A 14520-nucleotide genomic window follows, 5' to 3' on the forward strand; every position below is an offset into this window, starting at 1 on the left:
TTGGTAGTAAGCAGCATTTGGGACACTAAGTATAATGCTGAATCCTACTTAGCTGATGTTAAACCCCATTCTGAGTTACACAGCAGCGATTGTCACCAGTGTGCCCTGGTAATGCCCAACAATCACTCCTTTACAGTTCTCTGCTGTTGTGACAATTCTGGCAGTTGGGTTGGAACCTTATGGATAAAGATGGCTGGTTCGTTGACTCTATGCACTTTGACATTTGGAGCTAGACATACTCCATCACAGAGAGACTCTCTGTGTGCTACCCTCACCTAGTTCAGCCCGTGAGCAATGACCACACCCCGGTGTCCCGGGGTGTGGTCATTGCCGTGCACTAGCAACTTCATGGAGCCACAGGTGAGAGTTGGGCAAGTAGTGAGGACCAGTGCCAGTAGTCCATCCTGGAGAATGTGGCTGACTTCTGAAACAAAGGTACTACCCCTACCACTAAGCCCCTACACCTATGGCAACAGCAGCTATTGATATCTACAACAGTAGGCCTACAAGCCAATTGAGCCATGCAAACACCACAAAGCAAAGACTCACCGGACAGCCAAAAAGTAGAAAAACACTTATTGGAGGATGTTAAAGCTGTAAAACTTATATGATTAGATAGCATACCAGAAAACATATAATTATACACAATCATTCAAGTTGACCAAGTACATGCATTTCTTTAAGAAAAACATTCTCCGCGAGTAAATTTGACAGCCATCTTGAAAATGGCCGCCAAATTGCAGTTCAAAATTATTAAAACTATCAAAATAAGATCCAGCGTGCTAGAAAACACATAATTTGACACCAAGATCACTCAAATTGACCAAGTAGATGAATTTCTATGAGAGAAACCATTAACGGCAGGTCAATTTGGCGGCCATCTTGAAAAATGGCCGCCGTCTTGGATTTTCAAGTAGCCGATCGTTTATATTTGCTAAGTGACCCCTCGGGAATCATCATGCCAAATTTGGTGCTTGTATCACTATTTGCACGATTTGACTGAAAAATGGATGTTAGCCGCTCCACTATCATGCGTCATATCCAATGTCGAGGGGCACTTACCAAACAGCGGTATTTGACAAGTTGGGTGTGAGAATGGATTGACCAATCAGCACACAAACAATTCACACAAATTACATGATGTTATATACTATGGTGTCTGATTGCACAGGAGTGTACTGCTGTTCACACCAACTTGTTTTGGTTGACTCAGGCACAGCCTCTTTGTATATACCTGGGTACAGATATTTTTAGGCAAACCACGTGTGGATTGAATTGCTGGTGTGAAAGTGCCTTACATCTCTTGAGCCTGCCATAAAAGAGTGTAAAGCGAAAAAAAAGATTAGGTCCCTGAGAGACGTTTGTGAAGTTATCCCATTGAGAACAGGACATCCACGGCTATGTCACCATATGGACACTGTCGGTGTCCGCAGAACCAGGGGTTTCATGTTGACATGTGGAGTTAGGGAACAGCGGAAGTGGTTCACAGCTTAACATATGAGATATTTCCACACACCCACCACCATGTGGAAACAGACACCATCCGCGCTATGCTTGTTTAAGTCAACACTGCCGGCGTCTTCTTTGAACAATCTGGGCCATTTGATTCTCATTTGAATAAAATTCAAAGTGAAGGCACAGAGCACACAATCCACTTGCCAGAAAAAAAAAGCTACCATTGCGTATTCCCATGCACACATGTGGGGAAATGGGATGGTCGGGGACTGCAGAGCATTGCACACCTTACTGAGCAAACAGCAGCATCTTGGTGCTGTTTCAATCCCCCCACCCCCCATCTAACCCTCTTCCATATTTATGCATTCACATCACTCCCAAAACACACATGACAACTCAAACATGACTCTCACTCTTGAGAACAGTGCGATGAAAAATGAAACGACTCTTACCTAGTGCGGAATAGTTGGTCACATCTGTAAGCGGGCCATTGGGGAAAAGGAGGGAACAAGAGGGGGAGAAAGAGAGAAGAGAAATGTCAGCAAATTACAATGTACAGCAAGCTAAACTTCAATGCAGGCTTAGGCTGTCACTAGCTCCCTTGAAAAATGATGGTGTCCCAGCATTGTACTGACTAGGGGTTAAGAATAGTCCCTGTCAAGAGGGGTACATCATTTATTAATCAAGGGACATGAAACGTCTTAGATAGTTTCCCCCGAGGATTCAAACTTTGCACAACTTGCATTAATATTTGTCAGTGTTTCAAGATTTTGAGGGTGGAGGCGGAGAGGATGTAAGAAACCTAATCTATTACCAACAACCTTTTTTTTTTGCACCACTGTAACAGAACCAACGGACAAACAAATGCAAACATGCACCAAGGTGTTCCCCTCAGATATCTCTCACCCTGTGAGCTTCGACCTTTGCTACATTTCCTCGAATTGTTAGTTTGACAGCCAGCGTCCAAGGTTCCAACGGCGTAATACAATGGCAGTTCCGCACTACCCGGAAATACCTTAGGGTGGCCCCGGCACAAACAATGAACAAGTGCTCTAAAATACAACAACATGTAGCCACATTTTCAGTGTGTCACTGCCTGACATACCTCCAAAGTTTTTTATAGAAAGGGATATTATAAGACCTGCACTCTCCTCCACTTTCCTGTACCAACTCCCTGGCAGCCTGAGAAGTATATGCTGTATTTCTGTTACACATTTTTTTTTGTTTTACAATTAAAGTGGTCCCTCTACGAATGTACTCTTCTAAAGAACAGTTTTGCTTTCTTGTAAATGTGCAATAAAACAAGGAAATGGAGTGAGCTGGCAGTAACTGGGTGTACAGTAGTGTGAGGGAAATGGTAGACTCAGGACTAAATTTGTGTTGCAGTTGCTTACCAGTGCAGTCTGGTTGTGTTGCTAAGCAGAATTTGCCAGTACAGTAATATGATTTATCACCAATGATGTCTATCCCCCCTGCACTCATTTACATTTTTGGTGTGCATGCAACAAATCCCAAGGGGATCAGCGATGGGGGGAGTGTGATTACAATATCTGTATTGCTCGTGAGAACAAATCTATTTTCAGGGAGAGAGAGAGAGGTAGAGAGGGGGGAAGACCGGGGTTCAATCTCTGGGACGCTCATTACCATTCCGTCTGACACACATTCACACTCGCTGCTACTGTTGTTGCTAAACAGAGAGCTCAGCTGAGGACCTTGAAGCTTCATGCCGGGAAAATTGGACCCAGGGGAAGGGGGTGGCAGGGACTGATGCCAGACTTCAAGAGCCACTCGAAGCACCTGGGGTTTCAATGACATTAGCATCAGTGTTGTTTGGTAGGGAGCGAGAGACCAAGACACTTGAAGGGGGCGGCAATGAAAGACAACAATAAAATTGGAGAGGGGAAGAGTGGGATGTGGCTAAATTTTAAATGTGATCATATTTTGTGTTTTTTAATAGAGGCACTTTTTGCAGTGCAGTGAATATTATTGATTTTTCCTCAGTCCTACGGTGGAAGTTTGGAAGCCTGACCAATCAAAAGCAATGGAGGTAGCGTGGGCCTCAGTGGATTAGACTAGCAGGGATGGTGGAGGGGGAACCTAGAGGGAGAAACCAAAGCTCTGGTGGCTTCAATAAACCCACTCTGTGAACCAGGAAAAAGATGGAAGTTTTTCACCCTCTCCCTTACCCTCCTGTTTTAAGCAGATAAGCTGCTTCCAGGGTCTTAGTTATGCTGTGTAGAACCCACAACACGATATGGAAACTTTTTGACAAGGCAAAGAAAAGCTGAGAAGTCCGCTCCTCATGTTGTCTTTTCTATATTGACAAGAGGGATTTGGGGATGTTTGGAGTGGTCAGTGCTGGGGGGAATTACAAAAAAAGCCTCTGTGATGCAATATACTGAGCAGCATAGTGAGCACCGCTCAGACATGGGTTTTAGTGAAGGCATGGTCTCAATTTTGTAAAGTTTTGCTTTGGCTAGACGGTGCAATAAGGCAGAAATGGCCATGCCAGGATGAGTAACTGGCAGCCACACCGTGAACCCTCTGGGTTTGCTTCCAGATTAAAGGGGTTTCTTTCTTGTATGTGAGGTGACAATTTTATTAGGCCATTTTCCTGTGATATTGCCATTGCTCACCGTGGCATTTATTGTGCCAAAATAGGTGGGGGAAGCAGTACACTGGAGGGTTCCTGTAGTTCATAAGACTTTAACATTATATCACATGTAGTCCATTTACAATATCAAAAAGAGCTCATGAAGACAATTGCGTAAAATATAACAACACAGTACACATTGACTGCTACCTAGGTAGTCATATCCTGAACTATGAACAAGTTGCACATGTGGCCTAGTCTGTACTGGGTTAACTAGGGAGCCTATACTTAAAACTACCATGGCAACTGCTCATCTTGTTAAACGTATCAACATGATTGGTATAATAGTCTGTACACAATGTCTTTTCACCATAAAGCTATTTATGTGCAAGGGAAGCATGGCAAACGACATTACACTTTGTCTGGAAATTTGGATTAAATTTAGAGAGACATCATCTGCCCTTGGTGGGATATTTGCAGTGTTGTATATTCAGTCCTGTGAGACTTTGCGGCTCTTGGACAAGGACATCAGTTTCCTCAAGGGAGATTCTTTTTGACACAGGCGGTCTTGACTTTCCTCATTCATCACATAACAGTCAGCGCACCACGGCGGGGACAACACTGCATTTTAAGGGAGTCGGAGGAGCTGGTTTGTTTGGTCGCTGACAGCCAACGGCAGCCACACCTACTGATAAATTGAAAGTATCCCCTTTGCACCACTGTTGTATCTGCTTTTACTTAAAGGTGCTCTCTACGATATTCAGAGCATTAATATAGCAGCAAACAACTATCTGCTCTGTAAAGATATAGAGGAGTAATGTCTACCTGAGCAGATAATGAAGTCGCTCTTCCTCTGTGTGTTTTGTAATCGTGCATGTGAGCGTGCCCCACTGGCGAGTTCACAGCTGCCGCTCTGCCCATCACTTATACGGCGGTTACAGCTGATAACGCAGTCTTGACCGACAGCGTAATCGCAGAAACGTAGTACCCACCCTCCGCTTCCCCCTCAGGTTAACACTGTTAGCTCTGTAAGCACTTTTGCCGTTGTTTGCACTGTTAGCGCTGTGTGCACCGTTAGCTGCAAGTCGCTGGCTCAGCCGTCGCCACGTTGAGAGCCGTGTGAAGGCAATAGAAATGCTCCCAATCTCGCATTGAGCACCTTTAAATACATTATCTTTATGTGTTAACTGTATAACTCTACAAACAATATGATAATGAATATGTAATGCTTTCAATCTGGTACAATGTCGGGGGCAGTGGTGTCTGATGATGAAGACTATACTCATAATTTGCACGTTTTCTATGCAGTGATCACAAATCATGCATTATAACTCGAAAAATAATTCACCATCTTTTGATGTGGCCTTAAATGTCCATAAAGATTATGACTTTTATCTCCCATTAAACAAACGACCACATATTTCTTTGAGGGTTTGATGGGGTTGTTAATCATCACTAGCTGCTAAATTGTTCTTCACCAGCTAGTGGAAATTCTGTCAAAACCTTTCTTGCCCATATTACACTACCCTCGCTCACCCCTCTAGTTTTCAACTCCTCAGAGACGGACCGGAGGTGATCATCTGCAGTCAGTTGAGGGAACAGAGAAAGCTGCATTATCCTACATTTACATAAGTATCTTAAGTAGGTTGTATCTTTTCTTTCATTCTAAATTTCTCTTTCCCTCATTTTATACAAGTGTCTAATTGCTAGGCTCTTCTCCTCTGTTTTAATAGGGATATGTAATATAAAATGTGACAGTTATGGTTCGGTGCATCATCGTAAGCATGCATATTTCAGTGCTATTAAATACTTGATTTATCCATGCATTTACGGCCCACATACAGTCTACTGCTATTGAATACCTTGCAAATGTTTGAATTGAAGTATATTAAGCCTTTCCCCCTGTAAAATAACTATAATTCTAGGCTACATCTTCCTCTTTGGGAGGACCACAAGAATAAACACAAAGATCAGTTTAATAAATGATGAAGCAGCTTGCATTCACGATGGCACAATTATTACTCCAACTAGGCCTATACTACAACCGATCCACTGCAATTGGCATCTATTCTGCTTCCTCTAGTGCTCTTTGCAGATTAATTTAAGTTAATCAGTGGGTCGGCCATTTCTCTCTCAGCGGAACATGGAAACATGTCAATGAATGCACACACAGAAAGAGAGAGTGAGAGTTCTGTCTCTAAAATGGCTTCAGGACTGAGTGACCGCTAATTGGAAATCAAAAGCAATGGAGCTGGAAGGCAGCCCGGGAAGGAACAGTGGAACCTCCAGTGCCTGTTGTCGGTCAATTTAGACCATGACGGAAAAGGCCCTGTTCCTTGTGTCACCATTTAACCTATCCACCAGTGTGGAATGGTAGCAGCTGTTTTTTTACAGTGCCACATAATGGGACAAAATGGCTCTGACTGGCTAACCTCCAGCTAACTGCAAAAAAGGCCCTCGATGCAGAGAGAGAAGAAGAGAAGGTGTGAAACAGACATCGCAGAAGAGAAGAACAGTGCTGCCATGTTATCAATGATACTGAGAGAGCTTGCACCCTTCCATCTGAGCTGATATAAACATTACTTTTTTTTTCTCTGTTGCAACAAAGAATTAGAGAAGCACTGACGGCAGGCTACAGATGGCCCGGGCTCACGCAGACTGCAGAAGTATCTAGAAGTTTACACAAGTCAGACAAGAAGCCAGATTGGCTCCAAAGCTGAGGCTGTTCTTTGAGGGGAGGCAAAAAAAAAAAAATATTGCTCACTTGTTTTTAATCTCTCTTCAAGTCGAGGTGTGAATAAGTACTTTGTGAGTGACAGCGCGATGAGCGCAGATATAGAAACTTCATCAAGCGGTTGTCAGACTCGGCGCTGTCCGGTTTAAAGGCCGCTCAGGCGTGACAGCACGGGAACGAGGTATGCTTATGTTAGCACCGCAGCAGATGTTCCTTTCCTGTTGCAGCTGTCTCCTGTTTGAAAACAGAAGCGCTATGCCATCGCTCTGTATCTCTCAATCCCCACATCTTCAAAAAAAATCTCCTTTTAATTTTTTTTCCCTCAGGTCAGACTAGAGTCAAATTAGATGATGACAGACAAGCTAATAACCTCTTGATGTTGTATATAAAAACATTTAGAATTGTGCACGCTTTTTGCTCAAACAACTGCAATCTTAACATGTTTATCATAAAGAGATGAGACCAATCTCAAGGATATTAAAAAGAGTTCATACGTTTTTTGCCATAATGCCATCTGCTATGCTGTAAGAGTGCGAGTAGGAAAAAATATATATGAAAGAAATCAAATGCAGCCGTGGTTTGATGTATCTTCCCAGGGGCCTTGTCCAAAACTGGGAGGATTTAAGGGACTTTTTTTTTCAAATGCAGCTTTTTAAAGAATTCTGCCTGGCAGACCTTGATGAGTGATCAGAAGTTGGGGAGATCAGAGGGCCCGTGGGCTCGATGCTGAGTTCTGACCTCAAGTTCAGCTACGTAGAGGTGGGATAAAGACTCTCTTGCCTGGGGAGAAGTAGACGGTTGGGCAGAATAGAAAGGAGGAAATAAAAAGAGAGGGAGAGGCAATAGCCTTGATGCCTATGGCAGCGCAGCACCGGCTTGGCCCTTCATATCAGCCACTTGTGAAGACGCGGAGGTGGGGGGGTGGGAACCCTAGAGGCAGTCGTATGTCGACTGGCGCGATCAAGGAAGGCTAAAAGAGGCCCGGATTGGAGTGGTTCCTCCAGGCTCTGGTGTGAGTAGGAGAGTCAGAAACAGGGAGGCTTTAATGATATTTGACACTTCAAATCAGGTTCCCAAACATTGGTCTCACACAACAAGAAAACCATTAACATAGTTCACGAGGACACACCTGACAATTGACTGCATTTCCAAATGAAATTCACCAGGTCCAAGATCACAGTCGTTTGCGGCCTCGCTGCACCGTAAACGCTCACGCTGACTGTCTAAAAAAGCTCCGTCTTTTAAATCTCTGACTCAAATAGATAATTAGACATAATGAGTAAACAGTGTGGCCGCAAGATGTGAGCGTGCTTATTGCTTTTTAATTGTGTTTCCCTCTGTGCGGCGAGCTAGTTCTGAGCGCTCTGGTACCTGTGTGCGCTGGCCCGTGCGAGGCCAGGTGCAGTCATTACCGACGGGACAGATGGATCAGCAGAAGTGCCGCTCGTTTCCCTTGCAAGGCAACACGGTGGCAGCCATATGTAGGCTCATCATTAAAATTGACTTTTGACCTTCCAGCGGGCGTCTGTCATTCTAATGGAGTTAATTAAAAACGTGGACCGGTGTGTTAGGATGTGGTATTTCCTCGCTCTGTGTTTGTGGATGTTATTGGTTTGTGCAGAAAGTAATAATGGTGTTTGTGTGTGTACAGTATTTATGTGTGCATCCATTCATGTGTGGATGCATGCGCCTTTTACAGTATACGCGCGTGGGTCGTGTCGTCCTGCGCATGCGCGTGACTCCGGTGTCAGACGTGTTTAAGTTTTTGAGCTCCTTTTAATATTGCCAATGCAGCTCCTTTGAAAATTCATTAAAGTGCTTCGACCCCTCTGCCATCTGTGCGAGCGAGAGGGAGAGAGAGCCGTGCGAGGGAAGCAGCTGGGGAGAACGGGAAGATGAAAATTCTGACATGGGCAGAAGCATGCGGGCAAGCCCCCGGACACAGAATGAAGAGCCACTGATATGCCAGCTTTGAACTGCTATTTATTTATTCGTAGACCTTATCTAAAGGCTGCGCTCAAAATTCTGATTCCCAGATAAAGACTGCTCGTCTGGGTCACGTCTCGCTCTGGATAAAATTTGAAAGACAAACGTTACGTAACCGTGACGCTAATAAATAAAAAAAAAACAATCCCTTAGAGTGCTAATTAAAAATGCTACACACAATGCTTAGTGTCAAGCTGAAATGCTATTAACTCCACAATTACATACAGTATATTACCAGAGGAAGAGGGCTGCCAGATTACACTAATAAATCTCCATTGTTGACGTAAATTGCACATACAAATAAACCTAACCGAGCCAGATCATCATCATATACTGGAGTTTAATGACCTAACACACATTTGGAACCTTTATGCCTCGATGTCCGACACTTGGCCTGATTTCAGCTTCAATTTAATTCGCCAGGACAACTCGTTATCCGCGGGACTCCTCCGTAGCTGCCGACAATCACTGCGGTAAAGCACCTGATTAACAATGCTGCCGGCGCTCTTCTTCTTCAGCTCCTGCCATCTTCGTGCCAGTTATTTCTCACAATGAAGCAATATCAGTTGCGGTGTTTATGCCCTGTAATCACTTTCTCCTACACCTGATCTCCTCTTCATAAACTCAGCGCGCCAACATTATTGCTGTTATAGTCGGAAATGTGGAGCTATGTATTATGCATTAACGATGATCCCCCGGAGGGAGGGTACACACACACACACACATACTTTGACGACACACACACACGTACTCTCATAGATGAATGTCTGTGGGTATACTGTAAATGCATACCCGAGTTCGCACACACACATTTCCTTGCGTTGTCTTTTCCTCACACCTTAACGTCAGCACACACACACACTTCAACATATGCCTCAAAGCATCGGGGTGTAAGAGAGGCTGCCTGCACTTTGCCTCCTTCTCTGACACTAATCAACACCTCTTCTGCTATTAAAAATACCTCTCCTTGCCTTTTGATCTGCTAACTATCTCATTTGCATGACTGGCGCTCAGCAACGGGGACCGGGTTTGGAAAGGTGTGACGATGTAAGGTGGGACAAAGAGGAGAGGCTGCTGAGGGTGAGAAGAAAGAAGAGTAGGTGAGGGAAAACAGTGCAGAAAAAAAAGTATGGCTGCTTGAGGAGCAAGGGATCATGCACATGTTTGTTTCAGCATTTTACTTATTAGCATGTGAAGCTCTGATTCCAAATATTTTGGTGCAAAGCCATTGGTATTTTCATGTAAATGTGTGACGGACTAAAAATAACGCAGCTAAAATGAGATTCAATTTGGCGAGGAAAAACACCAGAACCCTTTGCCTCCTCTTCCCTCCACCTTTCTTCTGCTCCTCGCACTACTCCCCACTCCCCCCCCCCCCTTCCTCTTTCTCCTGTTGGCTGACTTTGTGTAGCACCATGGGGCTTCCAGTGAGCCCAAGCCTCTTTGGCAAGACCTGTGAGCATGGATGGCATTGAAGAGGCTGCGATGGTGCATCCAGACGATGGGTGTAGTTGGGCAGGAACGCGGGGAACAGGAGGGTGAAGAGAGTGAAGTATTCAGCAAATGAGGGGGAGAGCGGGGTAGAAAGATATAGGGAAGTTGTGGGAACCATTGTAGGTGGTTTCAATCATTCTGATGCCATCTGTTCCACTCTATTTTTCGCACTGACAGTGGATATTTTCCCTGGTGAGACGAGAGGAGTCAGTGTGTGAGTGTGTATGTGTGTGTGTGGACGACAGTGAGAGACACTGAAGGACAGAACAGTGACGTTTGTCTCAAACATACTGTACATCTGAACTGTATAACCCAGGGGCCTGATTGTATGTGCTATATGGCTGCAACTTATGATTGCTTTCCATTGATTCTTTTCATGATCAATCAAGTCTATAGAAAGAGGTGAACAATGCCCCAGTTTTTTTCCTTACCAACAGTCCAAACCCAACAAGATTAAGAGTCTACCGCAACACTACATGCTCCATCAGGCTGTAAACACACATACAATGCTAGCATGCTGATAATTGGCAAGCATAATGGTTAACATGTCCACCACCTTAGTTTACTTTGTTAAAGGACCAATATGTAATATATGTACTGTAATAAATCATAAAATCGCCATGATATGTCATCAGAGATTAAGGAAACATGCTAAATTGAATTACTGGCTTCTCCGACAACAACGCTACAACCAGTACGTTGAAATTTCCATTCCGGTCCGGAACGTCTGTTTTTGTTTTGGCCCGTGTGATCCCCTCCACTGCCTATTTAGACACCCCGTTGCCACATATGAAACAACAAATTGGCGTGCAAACACAGCCTTCTGCAGCTATGTAAGCAAGCATACAAACTGGATCAACAGGGATAACATAACCTAATAATTCTACCTGAAAAGCCTCTGCGTTCTCTGTGGTCCGTGTGCAGCTGGGTTATCGAGGCAGCCAGTATTTGAGACACACGGCCGGTGAGTGGCTAACATGTTTGAATTTGGACTTACCCATGTTAAACACTAGCTGTCAGTTCTACATATTGTTCCTTTAACATGCTAACATTTGCTAGCAGTTGCAGGTATTTTGGTCATAAACCAAAGTATAAGTTTCCTTAGTAATAACAATGTTGATCTGATGATGGCGCTAGATGAAAACCTGACATTATTAACATTCATCCTGAGGAGTAGAGTGTACCAATTTTAAGTGTATGTACCAAATTTGCAATACATCCAAAAGTTGTCAAGACATTTCACTCCAAACTAAAATATTTCACCCGTATGGTGCTGACAGATGAAAAGTCAGGGGATCACCTCTGGATACCACGAATGTCTGTACAAAACTGACAATCCATGCAATAGTTGTTGAGATATTTCAGTCTGGACCAAAGTAGTGGACCGATTGACCAACAGACATTTTCATCCCCTGCTGCTAGTGAGACTAAAATGTTGGAAAATAGAGAAATATAGCACATTTTCACATTTGGGAAGCTTGGTAGTTTTTGCCATATTTCCTTGATAAATGAGTTAATAAATTATATAAATGTATATATTTCTTGTTATTTAAAATAGTACTTATACATGTTTATTTATCGTCTGTCCAGTCTCCAGTGTGACTTCACTACCTCTATCACTCAGCTGGGTGCTGGTACCCACGTCCTCTGGGCATTTAACTCATGTTACCTCTCTGCTTAAACATGCATGAAGTTATAACAGTGCTCCGACTGCTCCCTCATTTGCTCTTTCAACTGAAGCTTTCTGTCTTTGTCTCCTTATGAGCTCAGCTTGACTTTTTTTCTTTCTCCTCCTCCTTCCCCCTTCATTACCTACCCTGCATCACTAGTGTCTCTATACATCTTAGTTTCTTCCTCCTGGGTTACAGCCAGCACTGAAAACCCCTCTTCATGTCACCCTGGTTGCTTATATAAAAATCCAACTCTTCAAGATAAAAGGCTACTGAAAATAATACCAGCATTAGGGTTTCCTATTTCACAGCGTTTCAGTTCTGAGAGGTCAGTGAATGTGCCTGATGTGGAATATTGAATATGAAGATGGGGAAGCGCCATAGTGTTTTTTCAGCATGTTTGCTCAGTAAACGCAGTGTTATTGGATCTACAAGGCTGCTATAACGGTTCAGGGAAAAGGCCACCGTCGGCTTACACTGCACCTCCAAAAGAAATTGGGGAGGAATAAGGAGCAAAATTTAGGGGAATTTAAATAGAGAATTGTGCCGAATAAGAGAATAGACAGCACTGGTTCACCGCTCCATAACAGAATGCTAACATAACATCGGGGATAATAATCAGAAGTGGTGCTATTCGGAAATTCAGGAGATCACAAAGTCATTATGATTCATCCTCTAGCCATCTGTTCCAAATGTAAAGGGAATCCATCCTGTAGTTGCTGAGACATTTCACAAAATACAAAAAATGTTAACCTTATGGTATCGCAAGATGAAAATTTAGAGGATCATCAAAGTAAATTAGCTTCATCATCTGGGGGCTGTGAAAGTCTGTGCAAAATGTCATTGCAATACATCCAGCCGTTGTTTAGATATTTCAATCTGGACCAAAGTGGTGGAAAACATATCGACGATGCCATCCCTAGAGCCACGCAGCTAACGTGTCTAAAAATCTACCTAAAGATCTGCTAGTTGTTGGTCGTGTGATCCAAACATTTCCAATAGCTCCAAAGCGTTGTAAAGTCCAAAAATATATATAAAAAAATATGTAGTAATTTCCAAAATTCACAACATGTTTTTATCTAACTAAATATTCAGCTTCAATCCATATTTGTTGGCGTTTAGCCTTTCAAAATCAACATTTTCACTACGGTTTGCTCTCCTGCTTGCCGCACACACTGGCGATTATATTCATTACAGAAAGTTGATTTAATAAAAAAAAAGATTAACTCATTTAATCCGATGAACCAGATTATTCAAAGTGAGTATTTTGTTTGATGTTTTTTTTTTTTTAAGATGATTTAATTAAATATGACTACAGACATCCAAGGCTTCATTCAAAAACCCCAATAGAAGCTTTGAATGTAAAAAAAAAGGCATTTTTGTACAGCCGTAGAGGTATAGCAGGCGTAGCCTCTACTCTTATGTCTAAAATCTATCCAAACAGCCAACCATGGCGTCAATAGTTACAATACTCCAACCTCCCAATGTGCTGCACATTCAGAAATCAGGAAGGCAAACAATAAGGCTGCTTAAGGCTTGGAAGTAGTCTGCTGGGACTCAATCCCACCTAATAGTCTAATTAAAGCCATTGATTGCTTATATAAGCACACATGAGCAGTTGACATTCCCCACTAACAACCACCCACAGGACTGGTAATTAGCACAAATTCTGAGGTATGGTTAACTCAGTCACCGTTCCTCCCACCTCGTTTGCTGTGCGGCGGTATTGTTTTTTTATCGACACTCTCTGCTTGCGTGACCTTTCCGTGTTGTTCCTATTGTGTCGTATGCGCCGTCACTCTCCTGTGACCGTTGCTATCACTCCTGAGCATCGGTGTTCAATCAGCATTCAGATCTCGGCCTATTTTTTTTCCTTCAACGCGCACAATGGTTCTGATGATTTGGGAGGACTAGCTAGGGAACTGGGCTTTGCTGAATACCTCTGTGAGAGCTGTTTGGATTTGATGGCCCCCAGCGAGATCCATTGTCAAGATCACAAAAAGTCAGACATTTTTACCTTTTCAGGCTCTCTGAGGCATGATTTTTATACCCCGCTGTTTGTGAGTTGTGACTCTTAAACTTACCGAAGGGGAACCATATTTAATGAATACTGGTTCTCCAAAGAAGGCGAAAAGGATTTTTGAAGTGAATTATGTGATATAAATAAAGTATGTTCCAATAGAGGACAGCACCTGTCTTGTGGCAATTTATGTCTGAGGTTTATTTTCCTACAATGCAAGTTTTATCTTTTAGAATGGATAGCAAGGGGGAATATGATAACAACGTAATGATAACTGATAACTTGTGTTTTAAAAAAGACCAAGCAATCATGTTTAAGGACAGGAGGTTAGATTTAGAGTCTGAGTTAAGCGCTAACAGTAAGGAAACAAAGGTTAAGCCTCAGCAAAAATAATAATCAACAAAAGAGGGAATATAAATTGTCCTAAATTGACTTTGATCACCAGACAATGAAATGTAGTGTCAGAGGTCAAGAGGCTTGTTGTGGCAACAATTCAGGATGATGGCGTTGTCATGAAAACTGGCGAGGACGCGACTGATTTTCATGGCACTTTGAGTGCAGAATAAAA

General features: G+C 43.1%; 1 protein-coding gene across 20 annotated transcripts in view; it reads right to left on the minus strand.

Annotated features, from left to right (window-relative positions):
* LOC141760990 (receptor-type tyrosine-protein phosphatase delta) overlaps positions 1–14520 on the minus strand; it is a 400655-nt gene that overhangs the window by 282558 nt on the left and 103577 nt on the right. For all 20 annotated transcript variants that reach the window (XM_074624152.1, XM_074624149.1, XM_074624146.1 and 17 more), the window contains exon 4: positions 1908–1931. The gene's annotated coding sequence lies outside the window, so the exon portion shown is untranslated. The remainder of the gene's footprint in view (positions 1–1907; positions 1932–14520) is intronic.

Source organism: Sebastes fasciatus, chromosome 22, assembly GCF_043250625.1.
Source record: "Sebastes fasciatus isolate fSebFas1 chromosome 22, fSebFas1.pri, whole genome shotgun sequence".
Taxonomy (NCBI): domain Eukaryota; kingdom Metazoa; phylum Chordata; class Actinopteri; order Perciformes; family Sebastidae; genus Sebastes; species Sebastes fasciatus.